This window comes from Heterodontus francisci, chromosome 45, assembly GCF_036365525.1.
Source record: "Heterodontus francisci isolate sHetFra1 chromosome 45, sHetFra1.hap1, whole genome shotgun sequence".
Taxonomy (NCBI): domain Eukaryota; kingdom Metazoa; phylum Chordata; class Chondrichthyes; order Heterodontiformes; family Heterodontidae; genus Heterodontus; species Heterodontus francisci.
In genome coordinates, this window is record NC_090415.1 from 8,482,952 (window position 1) to 8,499,818 (window position 16,867).

At 42.5% G+C, this 16,867-nt stretch overlaps 1 long non-coding RNA gene across 1 annotated transcript; it reads right to left on the reverse strand.

Annotated features, from left to right (window-relative positions):
• Nucleotides 1-198: 198 nt before the first annotated feature.
• LOC137356344 (uncharacterized) lies at nucleotides 199-9,274 on the reverse strand. Its single transcript, XR_010971033.1, has 3 exons — nucleotides 8,586-9,274; nucleotides 1,509-1,572; nucleotides 199-375 (listed from the first exon to the last, which is right to left on the reverse strand). It is a non-coding gene; the product is annotated as an uncharacterized lncRNA (long non-coding RNA).
• Nucleotides 9,275-16,867: the final 7,593 nt, after the last annotated feature.

The following is a 16,867-nucleotide window of genomic DNA, read 5'->3' on the forward strand; positions in this document are numbered from 1 at the left end:
GGCTTCTCTCCATTTTGAAAACTCTTCTACTTAGGTTTATTGGGTTCAAAATAAATGGCTGTTTCCCACAGGGTATTCCAATCCCCACAGTTGTTCCCACTCACTTAATCTGTCCATGTCCCCAGAACAGATCCTTGATGAACAGCACTTGTAAATATGTTCGACAAATGGCAGACAACAAGATATGAGATTGCATCATTTGTTTAATGCGCCACCAAGAACCAATGAATAGATTTGGCATTACATTTTCTCTGCTTTGATGAATTCGCAAAACATTTCCTTGTAATAATCTATCTTCATCAATGTGTTAACAGATGTGTATGAAACATAATTTCTCAGAATTTGCTAATGTCCATCTTCTCTTTTTATCCTCTGCTGTGAATCAAACAACAAAGCGAGGAAAAGGTGAGATATTTATCACAATTTCTATTCGTGGTAATAAGCTTAAGTTTGCAAAATTCTAAGCGATGTTAATTATTCCAAACGAAATCATTTTTTGAAGAACTTTGCTGAAGTGTGCATTGCGAGGAGATTTATATTGTTAAATTTAGCTAGATGCAGCAATTGGTTACATTTATATTGAAGGATAGAGCAGTAGATTGATAAATAATTATCAGATCAACAGGTGCCCACACTAAAATTTTTAAAGCACCGTTTTGACCTCAGCTGATGTATGGTGTCCCATTCCGGGCACCATACTTTAGGAAGGATGGCAAGGCTTTGAATGCAGTGCATGCAATATTTAGCAGTAGCAACACCAGGGATGAATTACTTCAGATACATGGAAAGACTGGGGAAACTGTGACTATTCGCCTTAGCATAGTGAAGGTTAAGAGGAAATTGTATCAAGGTATTCAAAAGTATGAGGGGTTTAGGTAGAGGAAACAAGGCATAATCAGATTCCACTGGTCGATGGGTAAGTATCCAGATGACACTTATTAAGACAAATGGCAAAAGAGTCAGAAGGAAGAGAGGAGAACTGTAAATTATGAAGGGACTTGTTATCATCTGGAATATAATGTCTGAAAAGGTAGATTGAATAGTCACTTTCAAAAAGGAAATTGTTTACATTCCTGAAAAAGAAAAGTACAGGGTTCTGGGTAAAGAGTGAAATTAATTTCAAAGAACGGCAAAGGCCTAATTCTCGTGAAAACTTCTACGGTTCTGTGATAGCTGAGTAGTGAATTTTCCACATATATTCCTGGATGAACTAATTCAAAGCTGGGCACTGCCAACATGGCTAACCACTTTTACGTTTCAACAAAACAAGCCCGTGCCAGTGTTTTCTGTGATCGTTATACCATTACAACATGGCTTCAGTATTGTTACTTTCAGAATGGTGCTTTGTAAAGGGTTAGAATTCTACTGTTATCAATAAGAATTACAAGCAATGTGAGACCATCAACTGATTGTGTTCATATGTAAATTTCCACTGGTGTGTAGGAAAATAGAAACATACTGAGGTCATGTCCATTCTGCCATTCAATTAGACCACAGTTTACACTTACCTTTACTCCAGTTACCCGCCATACATAGAATCACATAGGTGTGAGGATAAGCTGACAGAAGAGGCTGCAAAGAGATGTAGACAAGTTAAGTCTTTGGCCAATGAGATGGAAAATGGAGTGTAATATGGGGAATTGTGAGGTTATTCACACTGATGGGAAGAATAGAAAATGGGAACAATTTTTAAATTGTGGGAGAATTTTAAAACTTAGTATTCAGAGAGATGAGAGCATTCCAAAATATTTCAGAAGAGACTGTTAGCTGAATTGAAAGCTTATCGAATTTAATGGATAATATTGGCCTAGTTATAAAATTGGCCATGCAATTGCGGATAGAGTACGGATTGAGGTACACACTCAACTTGAAAGTAAATGACCAGTGGAGTCCCACCAGGATCTGTGCTGGGGCATCAATTATTCAAATGAATTTGTTCGTGAATTAACGATGCAAAGATAAGTGGCATACTGTAGACAGGAGAATAAAATTACGCAGAAAAATTGATGGACTTTGGAGTGGAACATAAACTGTGGTAGATGGTTCAAAATGCTGGTGCGAGGTCAGGCATTTTGCAACATAAAAGGATAGATCCACAGTCTACTTAATTGTGAGAAGTTAGGGACAGTGGAGAACCAAAAAGATTTAGGTTCCTTGCCGTGTACACAAATGACTAAAATAGAGTAGTCAGGTAAAAATCAAAAACGCGGTGGGATTGATAGCCTTCGTAAAAACATAGCTGGAATGCAGAAGGAACAACGTTTGCTACAGCTATACAAAACTCTGGTTAGATCACATCTGGAGTAGATTGTACATTTCTGGGCATCAAATGCACCTTAGAAATAATCTATTGGCCTTGGAAGGAGTGTAACGCAGATTAACTAGAAAATTACCAGGGTTCAAAAGGCCACCGTCTGGGGAGATCTTGCATAAACTCAGCCTGACTGCATTGGAATTTTAAAAAGGGTTAATTTGATGGAGGTATCTTGGATTTTGAAAGGAATTGATAGAGTAGATAGAAATATTTTCCGCGGGTGGAGGAATCTATTACAAGAGGATATAACACCATAAATCAGAATAAGTCTTTCAGGACAGAAGGGAGGAAACAATTCCTTACGTCAAGAGTGATAGAAGTGTACAACTCATACTGCAAAAAAAAAAGTAGATTCGAGATCAATTAATAATTTTACACCTGGGATTGATAGATTTTTCCTTGCTTAGGGCATTAAGTGAATTGAAACAAGTTGTATGGATACAGTTGGATACAGGTCAGCGATCATCTCACTGGATGGCAGATCAGGCTTGAGATTCTGAATGGTTAATTGATCTTCCTATGTCCCTATGTCCCGCTCCTCTCCCCCAGGACACACCACAATGACAAGCAGGAATAAGTTTTTCCCTGTCTACGAACGTAAGAGCAGGGGTAGGCCAATCAGTCTGCCGAAGCTGCTCTGACATTCAAATCGCTCAGGATGACCATTTACCTTTACGCGACTTTCCCCACGCTATCTCCATATCCCTTAATGTCATTAGTATCCAGATATCCATCCATTTCTGTCTTGAACATGCTCAATGATTGAGCTTCCACAGCCCTCTGGGGTAGAGAATTTCAAAGATTCAACACCCTCTGAATGAACAAGTTCCTCCTCATTCAGTCTTAAATGGCCTATTGTGTACGCTTAGACTGTGTTCCCTGATTCTAGACTCACCGGCTAGGGGACAAATCCTTTCTACATCCGTCCTCTTACGCTCTGTAAGAATTTGGTAAGTTTCAATGAGATCACCTCGCATTCTTCGAAACTCTAGCGGATACTGGCCGAGTTTCCTCAATCTTCAGACATCTAGAGCGCCTCAGTTGGATCGCCCTTAATCTATTATAGTGAGTGTGATACGAGCCTTGTTTTGCATCCTGTTCTGCAAATTAAACAAAGCACTTTTCTGGCTGAAACCCCGACAAGGCCAATATATCCTTCCTGAGATACTGCGCCCTCAACTGGAATCAGAGCAGCAAACACAGTCTAGCCAGGTCTTTATATAATTGCAGAATAGCTACCAGCCGATTGTATTCCTTCCACATTGGAAATCAAGGCGAATATCCCAATATCCTCTAAATTTTAATTTGCTTCGATCCACCAGTTTTCAGTGTTTCTTGCACATGGACAATGTCATCTCTCTGCTCATCCGTAGTTCCTAGCTTTTCACCATTTACAAAATAAGATGAACTGCTTGACATCAATTTAGACAAAGCAATACAGGTATTTTAAAGCCATCGCAGGATTCTTACTGTGTAACAACCTGAAACCCAATTTATAACGCAGTTAATACTCTATCGTTAATTGTGAGCTCAAACAAAACCCCTGAACAAAATGACTTAAAATTACCGATTTTCTTTTCCAGGCAACAGTTTTTAACTCTCCAGCAAGACAGCGAAAATACCCCACCTATCTGTAAGTAACTGTTCCAATAAGTTTATAGTAAGGAGTAGGAAACATACATTGTTCACGTCATGAAGTGCAAGCTCACAGACTTCGTCATTTTATATTCCCTAATATCAATAAAATACCTGCAGTAATAACTGACATTACAATGGCCAAGAAGCTCAAGTGGGACTATTGGCCCATAATCTGGTAGAACATAATAAACGGAATTTATTATTTAATGCAGGGGGAGCTGATAAGCCCCATATTGGTCCTCGTGGTATCACAGAATCACAGCATAATACAGTGCAGAAGTGTCCCTTCGGTCCATCGAGTCTGAACCGATGTATTAAAGACACCTGACCTGTCTACCTAATCCCATTTGCCTGCACTTGGCCCATAGCCTTGAATGTTATGACGTGCCAAGTGCTCATCCAGGCACTTTTTAAAGGATGTAAGGCAACCCACCTCTACCACCCTCCCAGGCAGGGCATTCCAGACTGTCACCACCCTCTGGGTAAAAAGGTTCTTCCTCAAATCCCCCTTAAACCTCTCACCCCACACCTTAAACTTATGACCCCTCGTAAATGACCCTTCAACTAAGGGGAACAGCTGCTCCCTATCCACCCTGTCCATGCCCCTCATAATCTTGTACACCTCGATCAGGTCATCCCTCAGTCTTCTCTGCTCCAGCGAAAACAACCCAAGCCTATCCAACCTCTCTTCATAGCTTAAATGTTCCATCCCAGGCAACATCCTGGTGAATCATCTCTGCACCCCCTCCAATGCAATCACATCCTTCCTATAATGTGGCGACCAGAAATGCACACAGTACTCCAGCTGTGGCCTTACCAAAGTTCTGTACAACTCCAACATGACCGCCCTGCTTTTGTAATCTATGCCTCGATTGATAAAGGTAAGTGTCCCATATGCCTTTTTCACCACCCTATTAACCTGCCCTTCTGCCTTCAGAGATCTATGGACAAACACACCAAGGTCCCTTTGTTCCTCGGAACTTCCCAGTGTCAGGTCATTCATTGACTACTTCCGTGTCACATTACTCCTTCCAAAGTGTATCACCTCACACTTTCAGCGTTAAATTCCATCTGCCACTTTTCTGCTCATTTAACCATCCCATTTATATCTTCCTGTAACGTAAGACACTCTACCTCACTGTTAACCACTCGGCCAATCTTTGTGTCATCCGCGAACTTACTGATCCTACCCCCACATAGTCATCTCTATCGTTTATATAAATGACAAACAAATGGGAACCCAGCACAGATCCCTGTGGTACGCCACTGGACACTGGTTCCCAGTCACTAAAACAGCCGTCTGTCATCACTCTCTGTCTCCTACAGCTAAGCCAATTTTGAATCCACCTTATCAAGTTACCTTGTATCCCATGTGCATTTGCTTTCTTGATAAGTCTCCAATGTGGGACCTTGTCAAAGGCTTTGCTGAAATCCATGTAAACTACATCAACTGCACTACCCTGATCTACACACCTGGTCACATGCTCAAAAAGTTCAATCAAATTTGTTAGGGATGACCTCCCTCTGACAAAGCCATGCTGACTATTCCTAATCAAATTTTGCCTCTCCAAGTGGAGATAGATTCTCTCCTTCAGAATTTTCTCCAACAGTTTCCCTACCACTGATGTGAGACTCACTAGTCTATAGTTCCCTGGCTTATCTCTACAACCTTTCTTAAATAGTGGGACCACATTAGCTGTTCTCCAGTCCTCTGGCACCTCCCCCGTGGCCAGAGAAGAATTAAAAATTAGGGTCAGAGCTCCTGCAATCTCCACCCTCGCCTCCCACAGCATCCTGGGACACAAATCGTCTGGGCCTGGAGATTTTTCCACTTTTAAGCCTTCCAAAACCTCCAATACCTTGTCAGTCCCTATGACAATTTGCTCAAGAACCTCACAGTCTCTCTCTCTGAGTTCCATATCTACATCCTCATTCTCTTGGGTGAAGACAGATGTGAAGTATTCGTTCAACACCCTACCAATGCCCACTGGCTCCACCCACAAATTTCCCCCTTGGTCCCTAATGGGTCCTACTCTTTCCCTGGTTATCCACTTCCCGTTGATATACTTATAGGTATAATTGGTATTGATCAGGAAGATTTCATATCATCTGCTACATGTCTTGCCTAAGTATTTTGCTCCAGCAAAGTTGTTTATGAAATATATTTATGGCCAGATGTTCGTGATGATGATTATTTGTTATCAATAATAAACATAAGAACAGTAATAGCAACAACAATATTAAAAATAAATATTATTTTTTTTTTTCATATTATTACTACAATAAATTTTCTACTGAGATAAGACAACAGGCAGTATTCCCTTGCATTATATTTCATGCAAGTATGGACTAAGAAACAATTTAAACAAAAGCATGCACGGGGAACGACGACAATTCTCTGTGGGCGTTCCAGTTTTCTCCTCCAATTCTGGTTCAACAGCGTTCAATGGAACTTACTCGGATGGAGCTGTTTAAATTTCCTGGGGATGGGTAGGTTGGTGAGGAGGTGGAAGGGGGAAGAGGGGCGGTTATCAGCCTCCCAGTCTACACCACTCCGATTTTCGGCTCTACTGGAGCCAAAGGACGGGGATTCGGGCGGGTCTTCGAGCAGGTGTCCATTGGCCTGTCGCACATTTGACACCAGCCCTCAAGTTTACAATAACCCAGTACATGAAAGGCCGCCAGCGAATCGGCGTGCCGTTTTACAGGTCTTTCAATGTTTATTTTCACTGAAGGCAATGGAAGTAACATTCTGGCGAGATATAAAACAGCTTGTCAAACCCCTCACACCCGTTATACACTATCCCATCAAGGTCAAATTGACACCCAATTGTGTTACAATTATAAATGTTGACATAAAAAAAACAACTCCTCTAAACAGGTTTCGAGTCATTGGACTGGATGTATGGGACGTGGGAAATACTGTCTGTAGATATATAGATATACATTCACTTACTTATGAATATTTTGCAGATGCAGTAATCAACAAGAGGATCAACAGGAACCCAGCAAAAGTAAGAACGCTAATATGTGCACTACTTACAGGACCATAGAATCATAGAACGTTTACAGCACAGGAGGAGGCCATGCGGCCCAGCGTGTTGCTGCTGACTCTCTGTAAGAGCAACTCAGCTAGGCGCACTACAATCCCCCCTCCCCCACCCACCTTTTCATGTCGCCTGCAAATTTGTTCTCTTCAACTGTTCATCTAATTCCCTTTTGAAAGCCCGGATTGAATCTTCCCCCACCACATTCTCAGGCAGTGCATTCCAGATCATAACCATTCTCTGCTGGAAAAACCTGAACATGCGTCCTAAAACGTGATGCCCAAAATTGGACACATTACTCCAATTGATGCCGAATAAGAGTTTATAAATCTTCATCATACCTTCCTTGCTTTCGCACTCCATGCCTCTACTAATAAAGCCCAGAATCCCGTATGCCTTATTCACCTCTTTCTCCACCTGTCTTACCTCCTTCAACGATTTGTGCTCTTAAGCTCCCTGTCTCTCTCTGCTCCTGTTTTCCTCTTTCGAGGAACTACACCCTTTATTTTATATTGTCTCTACTCGTTCTTTATAGAAAAGAAATCACTTAACACTTGTCTGCATTATATTACATCTGCCGCATGCCCGCCCATTCCACCAGCCTGATTCTATCTTTCTGATGCCTATCACTATCCTTCCCAGAGCTCACAAAGCATCCAAATGCTGTGTCATAATAAATACTTAACTATTTTTCAATTTGTTAACCACGTACATTTCACTGGTATACTAAATAAATCTGCGGGCCCTGGCAGATATATCAATTCAATGGTATCACCATCGTTTTGGAACAGTTAATATGAATATTTTACCGAAATGCGATTTCAGAGACAAAATTAACAGGTGGTGAGATTTTGGGCTAATTTTAACCTAAGATTCCAGGTTGGATCTTCGTTTCGAATCCCTTCCGATTTTTCCATAAAGACACTTGGATGCTTCACATGTTCCTGGACCTTCCTTCGTAATGCAAATATCTGCTAAGTTAAAGGGTTCATTGGCAGTGGAATAGCAAAGGAACATGAGATGTCAGGTAGCACATGATGGTCCTCCCATTATTATCAGCGGCAGTATTGTTCCCTTGAAATTCTTGATCTGGTTCCTCAAAGACATACTGTGTGCATTGTGACTTCCTTTAGAAAAGAGTAGGAGAGAAATAACACCACCAGTGTAATGAAATGATACATATGAAAAAGCAATGAAAAAAAACTAAGTGGCTCAGAAGAACGCTATAGTTTTACACAATTGAAATAATTGATTATTTTTCTTTCAGTTTGATCATACTTATGACATGGTCGTTTTGCCGGATTCGAACTCAGACTCACGACAGATTTTGACGAGAGGCGATTCAACTATTTATGCTGTCATAAAATAGCGCCTTTATCTATCAGTTTCCAGATTGGTAACGTCACCCAGCATGTCCTTCGCTATGACAATTTCTTGGTTAAAACTCTGGATTCTCCCGTGCTCTTTGTTCGAGGTTCTGCAAAACGTTTATCATTCTCGTCTCACCATCGAAGTTGTATTTACTACAGTAATTTTAGCCTTGATTTTAAACTCGGCGGATGCAGCTTAAACGCCCTTTTGCTAACCTCTCACATTCCATCCTTTGTCCATTCTGTCATCACCCATGTGATGTAGGTTACAAAGCCACGATGCCTGGTCCTTGAAGATAATAGCCCAGAAATACCTGCGATGAAAAGCATAAACATGCTAGCTGAAAAGAACTTGTGTCCAATTATCATCACCTCATTTCTGGAATAAGCTCTAATGAATCAGGATAAGTTCTGCTGACACCATACTCTTCCAACCGAAACAAGAAGGCTATTAAGCCAGATCTAAGAGGGCAACAACGCCCAACTTAAGGCCTCATATAAGTCAGTAGGCATTAAGATAGCGCATGATATGTGAAGTAAATTGAAACATTTCCCGGATACGTGATCAGGAACTCCTTAAAAGCACATCTTTATTTTCTTACTTGACTCCAATGTCAGATGTGTCTGTTTCCTCTCTCAAACGTGACCCTGATCCCATCTGAGCTGCATTACAAAGTCGACTTCTGGTAGTTTGTCAAATATGAGTTAACTCTGCACTGAGTTAATTGCGTAAAAAGTTCCATTGTAATTCTGCTACTTGGATCAACTAAATTAGTGCTCAGTGTAATCCTTATATATGTATTTTAATGAACACAGATATACCCTGCAATCAAATACATGGATTTAATTAGCTAAAATGTAAAGCAAAAAGGCTTCACTTGGACTGACGTAAGGCCTCTAGTTACTATGAGGCTGACAGGATGTATGTGGTTTGTAGCTGCAACTCAGAGAGCTAACGTCTCCAATGTGAAAACCGCATAGGTTCCTAATGTTACGTCGATCAGTCTCTGTGTCATAATAGAACCTAAAACGTCTCAAATGCCAATTGTTAAGAAAACACATTACGAAATTCAACAAAATGAGTGTATAGTACAATACTGACTCCAAACAGAAAACAAATGATATATTGAACAGACATACAGTGTTCAGTTACTTGTTAAAAATATATCTATTCCTAATTTTTATACATAAATATATAATATATTCATATTTCTGCACCGTATCAGAACCCACAAGTTATCAAATAACAATTGCTAATATAATACATTGCGAAATTCAACAGCTTGATAAATTGGAAATATTTGGGTGAATATATGGATAGAAAAGCTATGACTCCAAGTGGAATGCTCCGAAAGATTGTTTGGCAATATATATGCATATAATCTAAATGCATTATAATGTTGCATTTAAAGAATGGGGAAAATAACATGAAAAGATGGAAGCATGATTTTCTGCAAAATAGGTCTTGAAAAAACAGCTTGCTCATTTAATAAACTGCTCCTGCAAGGATTTTCAGTGTATCCGTGCGTAAATTATTCATAAAATTGTGCACATATAATAAATCTTACCACAGAATCATAGAACCACATAGCACAAAATGTGTCCATTCGGCCCATCACACCTGTACCGCTTCTTTGAAAGAAATATGCAGTCAGTGTCACTCCCTCGGTCTTTCCCATAGCCCTGTTTTTCCACCCACAATCTCCCCGCCCCTCCCCCCATCCCCCGCATTCAAGAATTTATAAAATTCTTTGGAAATCTTTCTACTTCATCACCTTGCACAAACCTTTCAGGGAATGGATTGCAGACAAAACAAAATCCCGCTGCTGGAAAAAAAATGCTTTCGTCTATGTATTTTATCGGTCAAATTAACTCTATGCACTTTGGTTACCGACCGTTCTGCGGAACAGTTTCCCCTTAAAAACTTTATCCGAACATTCATAATTTTGAACACCTGAATCATATCTCCTCTTAAGCTTCTGCGCTGGAAGAACAACCTAAGCTTCGCTGGTCCGTCCATGTAACGGAAGTGTCTCATAAGTGGTGCTATTGTCTTCAGCAATCTTTCTAAGATCTTGACATCCTCCTAATGTTACAGAGAATTTAAAGCAGTAGTCAAACTGCGGCCTAAAATATGGTTCATAAAGATTCAGCATACCGTCCGCTTTTAGACTTCTATACCTCTACTAATAAACCCAAGCATCCCTTTCGTGTCTTTTAATGGGTTTCTCTACTTGTCCTGACACTTTAAAAGATTTGCATGCATGCATCACCATGTCTTTCTTTCCCTGCACAGAATTGTACCATTTAGTACAATCTCCTCTTTCTGCCTACCAAATTCACGTTAATCTCTCTGCGTTGATTTTAATTTGCATAGGTCTGTGCATTTCACGAGTTTGTCTATGTCTTCCTGAATCTGCTGTTATCTTTCGTATTATTTACTACTTTCCTGAATTTCGCATCATGCTGGAACTTTGAAATTATGCTTTGTATACTGAAGTTTGGCTTATTAACATGCGTCAAAAATGTCCTACTGTCGACAAAGTTGGAACATAACAAATACCTTCCTCCAGAAGAAATAAAACGTTTGGCACTAGTCTCTGTGTTCGGTACTTTAGCCAAGTTCTAATCCAACCTGTCACTATCCCATTAATACCACTATAGAATCCTAGAATGTCTACAGCACAGAAGGAGGCCATTCAGCCCGTCGTGTCTATGCTGGCTCTCTGCAAGAGCAAGTCACCTACTCCCACTCCCTGGCCTTTTCCCCCGTTTTTATTTGTCTTCAGATAATAGTCCAATTCTATTCTGAAGGCTTCGATTCAATCTGCCTCCACCTCTCTTTGAGGTAGAGCATTCCAGATACTAACTGCTCACTGTGAAGGAAAAACAATCCCTCATGTCACCTCTGCTTCTTTTGTGAGTCACCTTAAATTGGTGTCCTCTAGTTCTGGTTCCTTCGGCCAATGGGAGCAGTTTCCTTATCAACTTTGTGCACTCCTCTCATGATTTCGAACACCTCTATGCTCTTCTCCAACGAGAACAGGCTTCTCCAACCTATCCATGTAGCTGGAGTTCCTCATTCTCTTGTTTGCACTCTCGCTAATGCTTGACATCCTTGGTAAATGGTGGTGCCTAGAACTGGACACAATCCTGCAGATGAGAGCTAAACTGTGGCTCATCATGACTTTTTTTGTTCTCACATTTTAAGCTCACATGTGTAAATCCCTGGACCCCCTATGCCTTAGTTATCACTTTTTCAACCTTCCCTGCAACCTTCAATGATTAGTGCACAGGTCCAGGTCCCTCTGCTCCTGCAAACCTTTAGAACTGCATTCTTTATTGTTTACTGCCTCTCCTCGTTCTTCCTATCGAAATAAAGCACTTCATTATTTTCTGCATTAAATTTAATCTGACACTTGTCCGCCCATTTCACAAGACTATCTATGACCTATTGAAGTATATCTCTATCCTCCACACAGTTCACAATGCTTCCAAGTTTTAAGTCATCCATAAATTCGGAAATTGTGCCTTGTACGCCCAAGTCTATATCATTGGTATATATATATATATATATATATATATATATTTCTTTCAGGGGATGTGGGCGTCGCTCACTAGGTCAGCACATATTGCCTAGCCTAATTGCCCTTGAGAAGGTGGTGGTGAGCTGCCTTCTTGAACCACTGCAGTCCTTGTGGGGTAGGTACACCCACAGCGCTGTTAGGAAGGGTGTTACAGGATTTTGACCCAGCGACAATGAAGGAAAGGTGATATAGTTGCAAGTCAGGATGGTGTGTGACTTGGAGGGGAACTTGCAGGTGGTGGTGTTCGCATACATTTGCTGCCCTTGCCCTTCTAGTTGGTAGAGGCCACGGGTTAGGAAGGAGCCTTGGTGAGTTGCTGCAGTGCATCTTGTGTGCCAGTGGTGGAGGGAGTGAATGTTTGCAGATGGGGTGCCAATCAAGCGGGCTGCGTTGGCCTGGATGGTTTCGAGCTTCTTGAGTGTTGTTGGAGCTGCACCCATCCAGGCAAGTGGAAAGAATTCCATCACACTCCTGACTTGTGCTTTGTAGATGGTGGACAGGCTTTGGGGAGTCAGGAGGCGAGCTACTCGCCGCAGGATTTCTATCCTAGGACCTGCTTTGTAGCCACGGTATTTATATGGCTACTCCAATTCAGTTTCTGGTCAATGGTAACCCGTAGGATGTTGATAGTGTGGGATTCAGCGATGACAATGCCATTGAATGTCAAAAGGAGATCGTTATTGTGTAGTACGAATGTCACTTGCCAGTTCAAGTTGGATATTGCGTAGGTCATAGAGTGATACAGCCCTGAAATAGGCCTTCTGGCCCACTAGCAACCACCATTTATACTAATCATACATTGGTGTTATATTCCTTATCACATCCCCATCATTCTCCTACCTACACAAGCAGTAATTTACAATGGCCAATTTATCTATCAATCTGCAAGACTTTGGCTGCAGGAGGAAACCAAAGCACGCAGCAGAAACCCACACAGTCACAGGGCGAACTTGCAAACTCTGCACAGAGTGCAGTACCCAGAATGGAACGCGGGTCGATGGAGCTGCAAGACTGCGGTGCTAACCACTGCACCACTGCCTTGCTGCTTTCCTGTACGAAGTGCTTCAGTATCTGAGGAGTCGCAAATAGTGCTGAACATTGTGCAATCATCAGCGAGCATCTCCACTTCTGACCAAATGATTGGAGGTAGGTCATTGATGAAGCAGCTGAAGGTGGTTGTGCCGAGGACACTACACTGAGGATATCCTGCAGTGAGGTCCTGGAGCTCAGATGATTGACATCCAACAACCACAACCATCTTCCTTTGCGCTAGGTATGACTCCAACTGATTCCCATTGACCTGAGTTTTGCTCGGGTCCCTTGATGCCATACTCGGTCAAATGCTGCCTTGACATCAAGGGCAGTCACTTTCACTTCACCTCTTGAGTTCAGCTCTTTTGTCCATGTTTGAACCAAGGCTTGTAGTGCGGTCAGGAGTTGAGTGGCCCTGGCGGAACCCAAACTGAGTATCACTGAGCAGATTATTGCTAAGCAAGTGCCTCTTGATGGCACTGTTGATGACACCTTCAATCACTTTACTAATGATTGAGAGTAGACTGTTGGGGTGGTAATTGGCCAGGTTTGACTGGTCCTGCATTTTGTGTACAGGACATACCTGGGCGATTTTCCATATTGCCGATAAATGCCAGTGCTATAGCCATACTGGGACAGCTTGGCTAGGGACGCAGCAAGTTCGGGAGCACAGGTCTTCAGTACTATTGCTGGAATATTGTCAGGGCCCATAGCCTTTGCAATATCCAGTGCCTTCAGTCGTTTCTTGATATCACACGTAGTGAAATCACTTGTTATCCACAGTTGTGGTGGCAAAAACAGAAAGGCAGATTGTTATCTGAATGGCAATAGATTGGGAAAATGGGAGGTGCAGCGAGACCTGGGCGTCCTTGTGCACCAGTCGCTGAAATTAAGCATGCAGGTGCAGCAGGCAGAAAGCAAATGATATGTTGGCCTTCATAGCGAGACGATTCGAGTACAGGAGCAAGGATGTCTTGCTGCAATTATACAAGGCCTTGACGAGACCACATATGGGGTATTGTGTGCAGTTTTGGTCTCCTTATCTGAGGAAGGGTGTTCTTGCTATGGAGGGAGTGCAGCGAATGTCACCAGACCTATTCCTGGGATGGCAGAACTGACGTATGAAAAGAGATTGGGTCGATTAGGCTTGTATTCGCTAGAGTTTAGAAGGATGAGAGGGGATCTCAAAGAAACCTACAAAATTTTAACAGGATTTGACAGAATAGATGCAGGAAGGATGCTGTCGATGGTGGGGGAGTCCAGGGCCAGGGGTCACAGTCTAAGGATAAGGGGTAAGCCATTTAACACTGAGATGAGGAGAGATTTCTTCACCCAGAGAGTTGTGAACCTGTGGAATTCTCTACCACGGAAAGCAGTTGAGGCCAACCCATTAACAATATTCAAGAAACAGCTAGATATAGTTTTTAGGGCTAATGGGATCAAGGGATGCGGGGAGAAAGCGGGAACAGGGTACTGAGTTTGGATGATCAGCCATGATCGTGTTGAATGGCGGTGCAGGCTTGAAGGGCCGAATGGCCTCCTCCTGCTCCTATTTTTCTGTTTCTATGAATCGAATTGGCTGAAGTCTTGCATCTGTCACGCTGGGGACTTCAGGAAGAGGCCGAGGTGGATCATCAGCTCGGCACTTCTGGCTGAAGATTGTTGCACATACTTCAGCCTTATCTTTCACACTGATGTGCTGGGCTCCTGCATCATTGAGGATGGGGATATTTGTGAAGCCATTCCTCCACTTTGTTCCTTAATTGCCCACCACCTTTCACAGCTGGATGTGGCAATGCTGCAGAGCTTAGATCTGATCTGTTGTTTTTGGGATCACTTGGCTACGTCGATCGCATGCTGGTTATGCAGTTTAGTACACAGAAAGTCCTGTGTTGTAGCTTCACCAGGTTGACACCTCTTTTTGAGGTATGCCTGGTGCTTCTCCAGGCATGCCCTCCTGCACTGTTCATTTAACCATGTTTGGTCTCCTGGCTTGATGCTAATGATAGAGTGGGTTATATGCCGGGCCATGAGGTTATAGATTGTGGTTGAGTACAATTCTGCTGCTGTTGATGGCCCACAGCGCATAATAGATGCCCAGTTTTGCATTTTTAGATCTGCTCGAAATCAATCCCATTTAGCATGGTGATAGTACCACACATCACGATGGAGGGTATCGTCAATGTGAAGGCGGAACTGCATCTCCACCAGGGAGACCACCAGAGTGGTCACTCCTACTAAAGGCCTGCTCGGGTCTGCAAATGAGACTGGACCCGAGCCCGACCCGTCTCAATTCTTTTCAATTTTTCTAGCAGCCGACCTGACCCGACCATCAGTTAACTTACCTTACGTTTTTCACTTTGTTCCTTACCTGCACAAGCTTAAAATAACTGTAGCAAAACCACCTTTAACGTCCAAAAAGTAAATTATCATTAAAGTCGCTTGCCAGAGGTGGCAATAGAGCGTGTCGGATCCTCCCCAAACCCAACACATGGCATCAGGTCGGGTAGCAGTCCTTTAACTCCTACCAATACTGTCATGGACAGATGCATCTGTGGCAGGCAGATTGGTGAGGACAAGGTCACATATGTTTTTCCCTCTTGTCGGTTCCCTCACCAACGGCCACAGACCCAGTCTAGCAGCTATGTCCTTTCGGACTCGGCCAGCAGTGGTCCTACCGAGCCACTCTTGCTGATGGAATTTGAAGTCCCCCATCCAGAGTGCAATCATGTACCCTTGCAACCCTCAGCACTTCCTAATATGGAGGAGCACTGACTCATCAGCTGAGGAAGGGCAGTAGGCGGTAATCAGCACAAGGTTTCCTCACCCATATTTGACCTAATGCCATGAGACTTCATGGGATCTGGAATCGATGTTGAGAACTCCCAGGGCAGTTCCCTCCCGGTGGGACAGGAAATACCCGGGGATGGTGATCGCAGTGTCTGAGACATTGTCTGTAAGGTATGATTCCGTGAGGAAGCCTATGTCAGCCTGTTGCTTGACTAGTCTGTGGGACAGCTCTCCCAACTTTCGCTCAAGCTCCCAAATGTTAGTAAAGTGGACTTGCAGGGTCGACAGGGTTGGGTTTGCCATTGTCGTTTCAGGAGCCTCGATCGATGGTTCTATTCTTTTTTATTGGTTACATACAACTGAGTGGCTTTTTCAGAGGGAATTTTAGAGTCAACCAAAGAGTGGCTGAAACGTTAACTCTGTTTCTCTTTCCACCGATGCTGCCAGACCTGCTGAGTGGTTCCAGCATTTTTTGTTTTTATTTCAGATTTCCAGCATCTGCAGTATTTTGCTTTTATTATAAGATTCAACCACATTGTTATGGGTCTGGAGTCACGTGTAGGCCAGACCGGGTAGTGACAGCAGGTTTCCTTCCCTAAAGGGCATTAGCAAATCAGATGGGATTTTACAACAATTGGCGGTGGTTTCATGGCCATCATTAGAATAGCTTTTAATTCCAGATTTATTAATTGAATTCAAATTCCACCATCTGCTGTGGTGGGATTCAAGATCCTGCCCGCAGAGCAATACCCTGGGTCTGTGGGTTACTAGTCCAGTGTCAATACCACTGCTCCACCGCCTGGCTTGTATGAAGAAAAGTATGATCCTAACACTTACCCCTGGGTACCCAACTATACACCTACCTCCAGTCTGAAAAAACGTCCATTTGCTACTACTTTATTTTTCCTTTCACTCGGCCAATTTTGTATGCATGTGACTACTGTCCCTTTTATCACAAGGGCTCTAACACTGCTGACAAGCCTGCTATGTGTCACTTTATCAATTGTCTTTTGACAGTTTATGTCCACTACATTAAATACATTTCCTCATCAACCATCTCCATTACCTCATCAAAAAAACTCAAGCAAA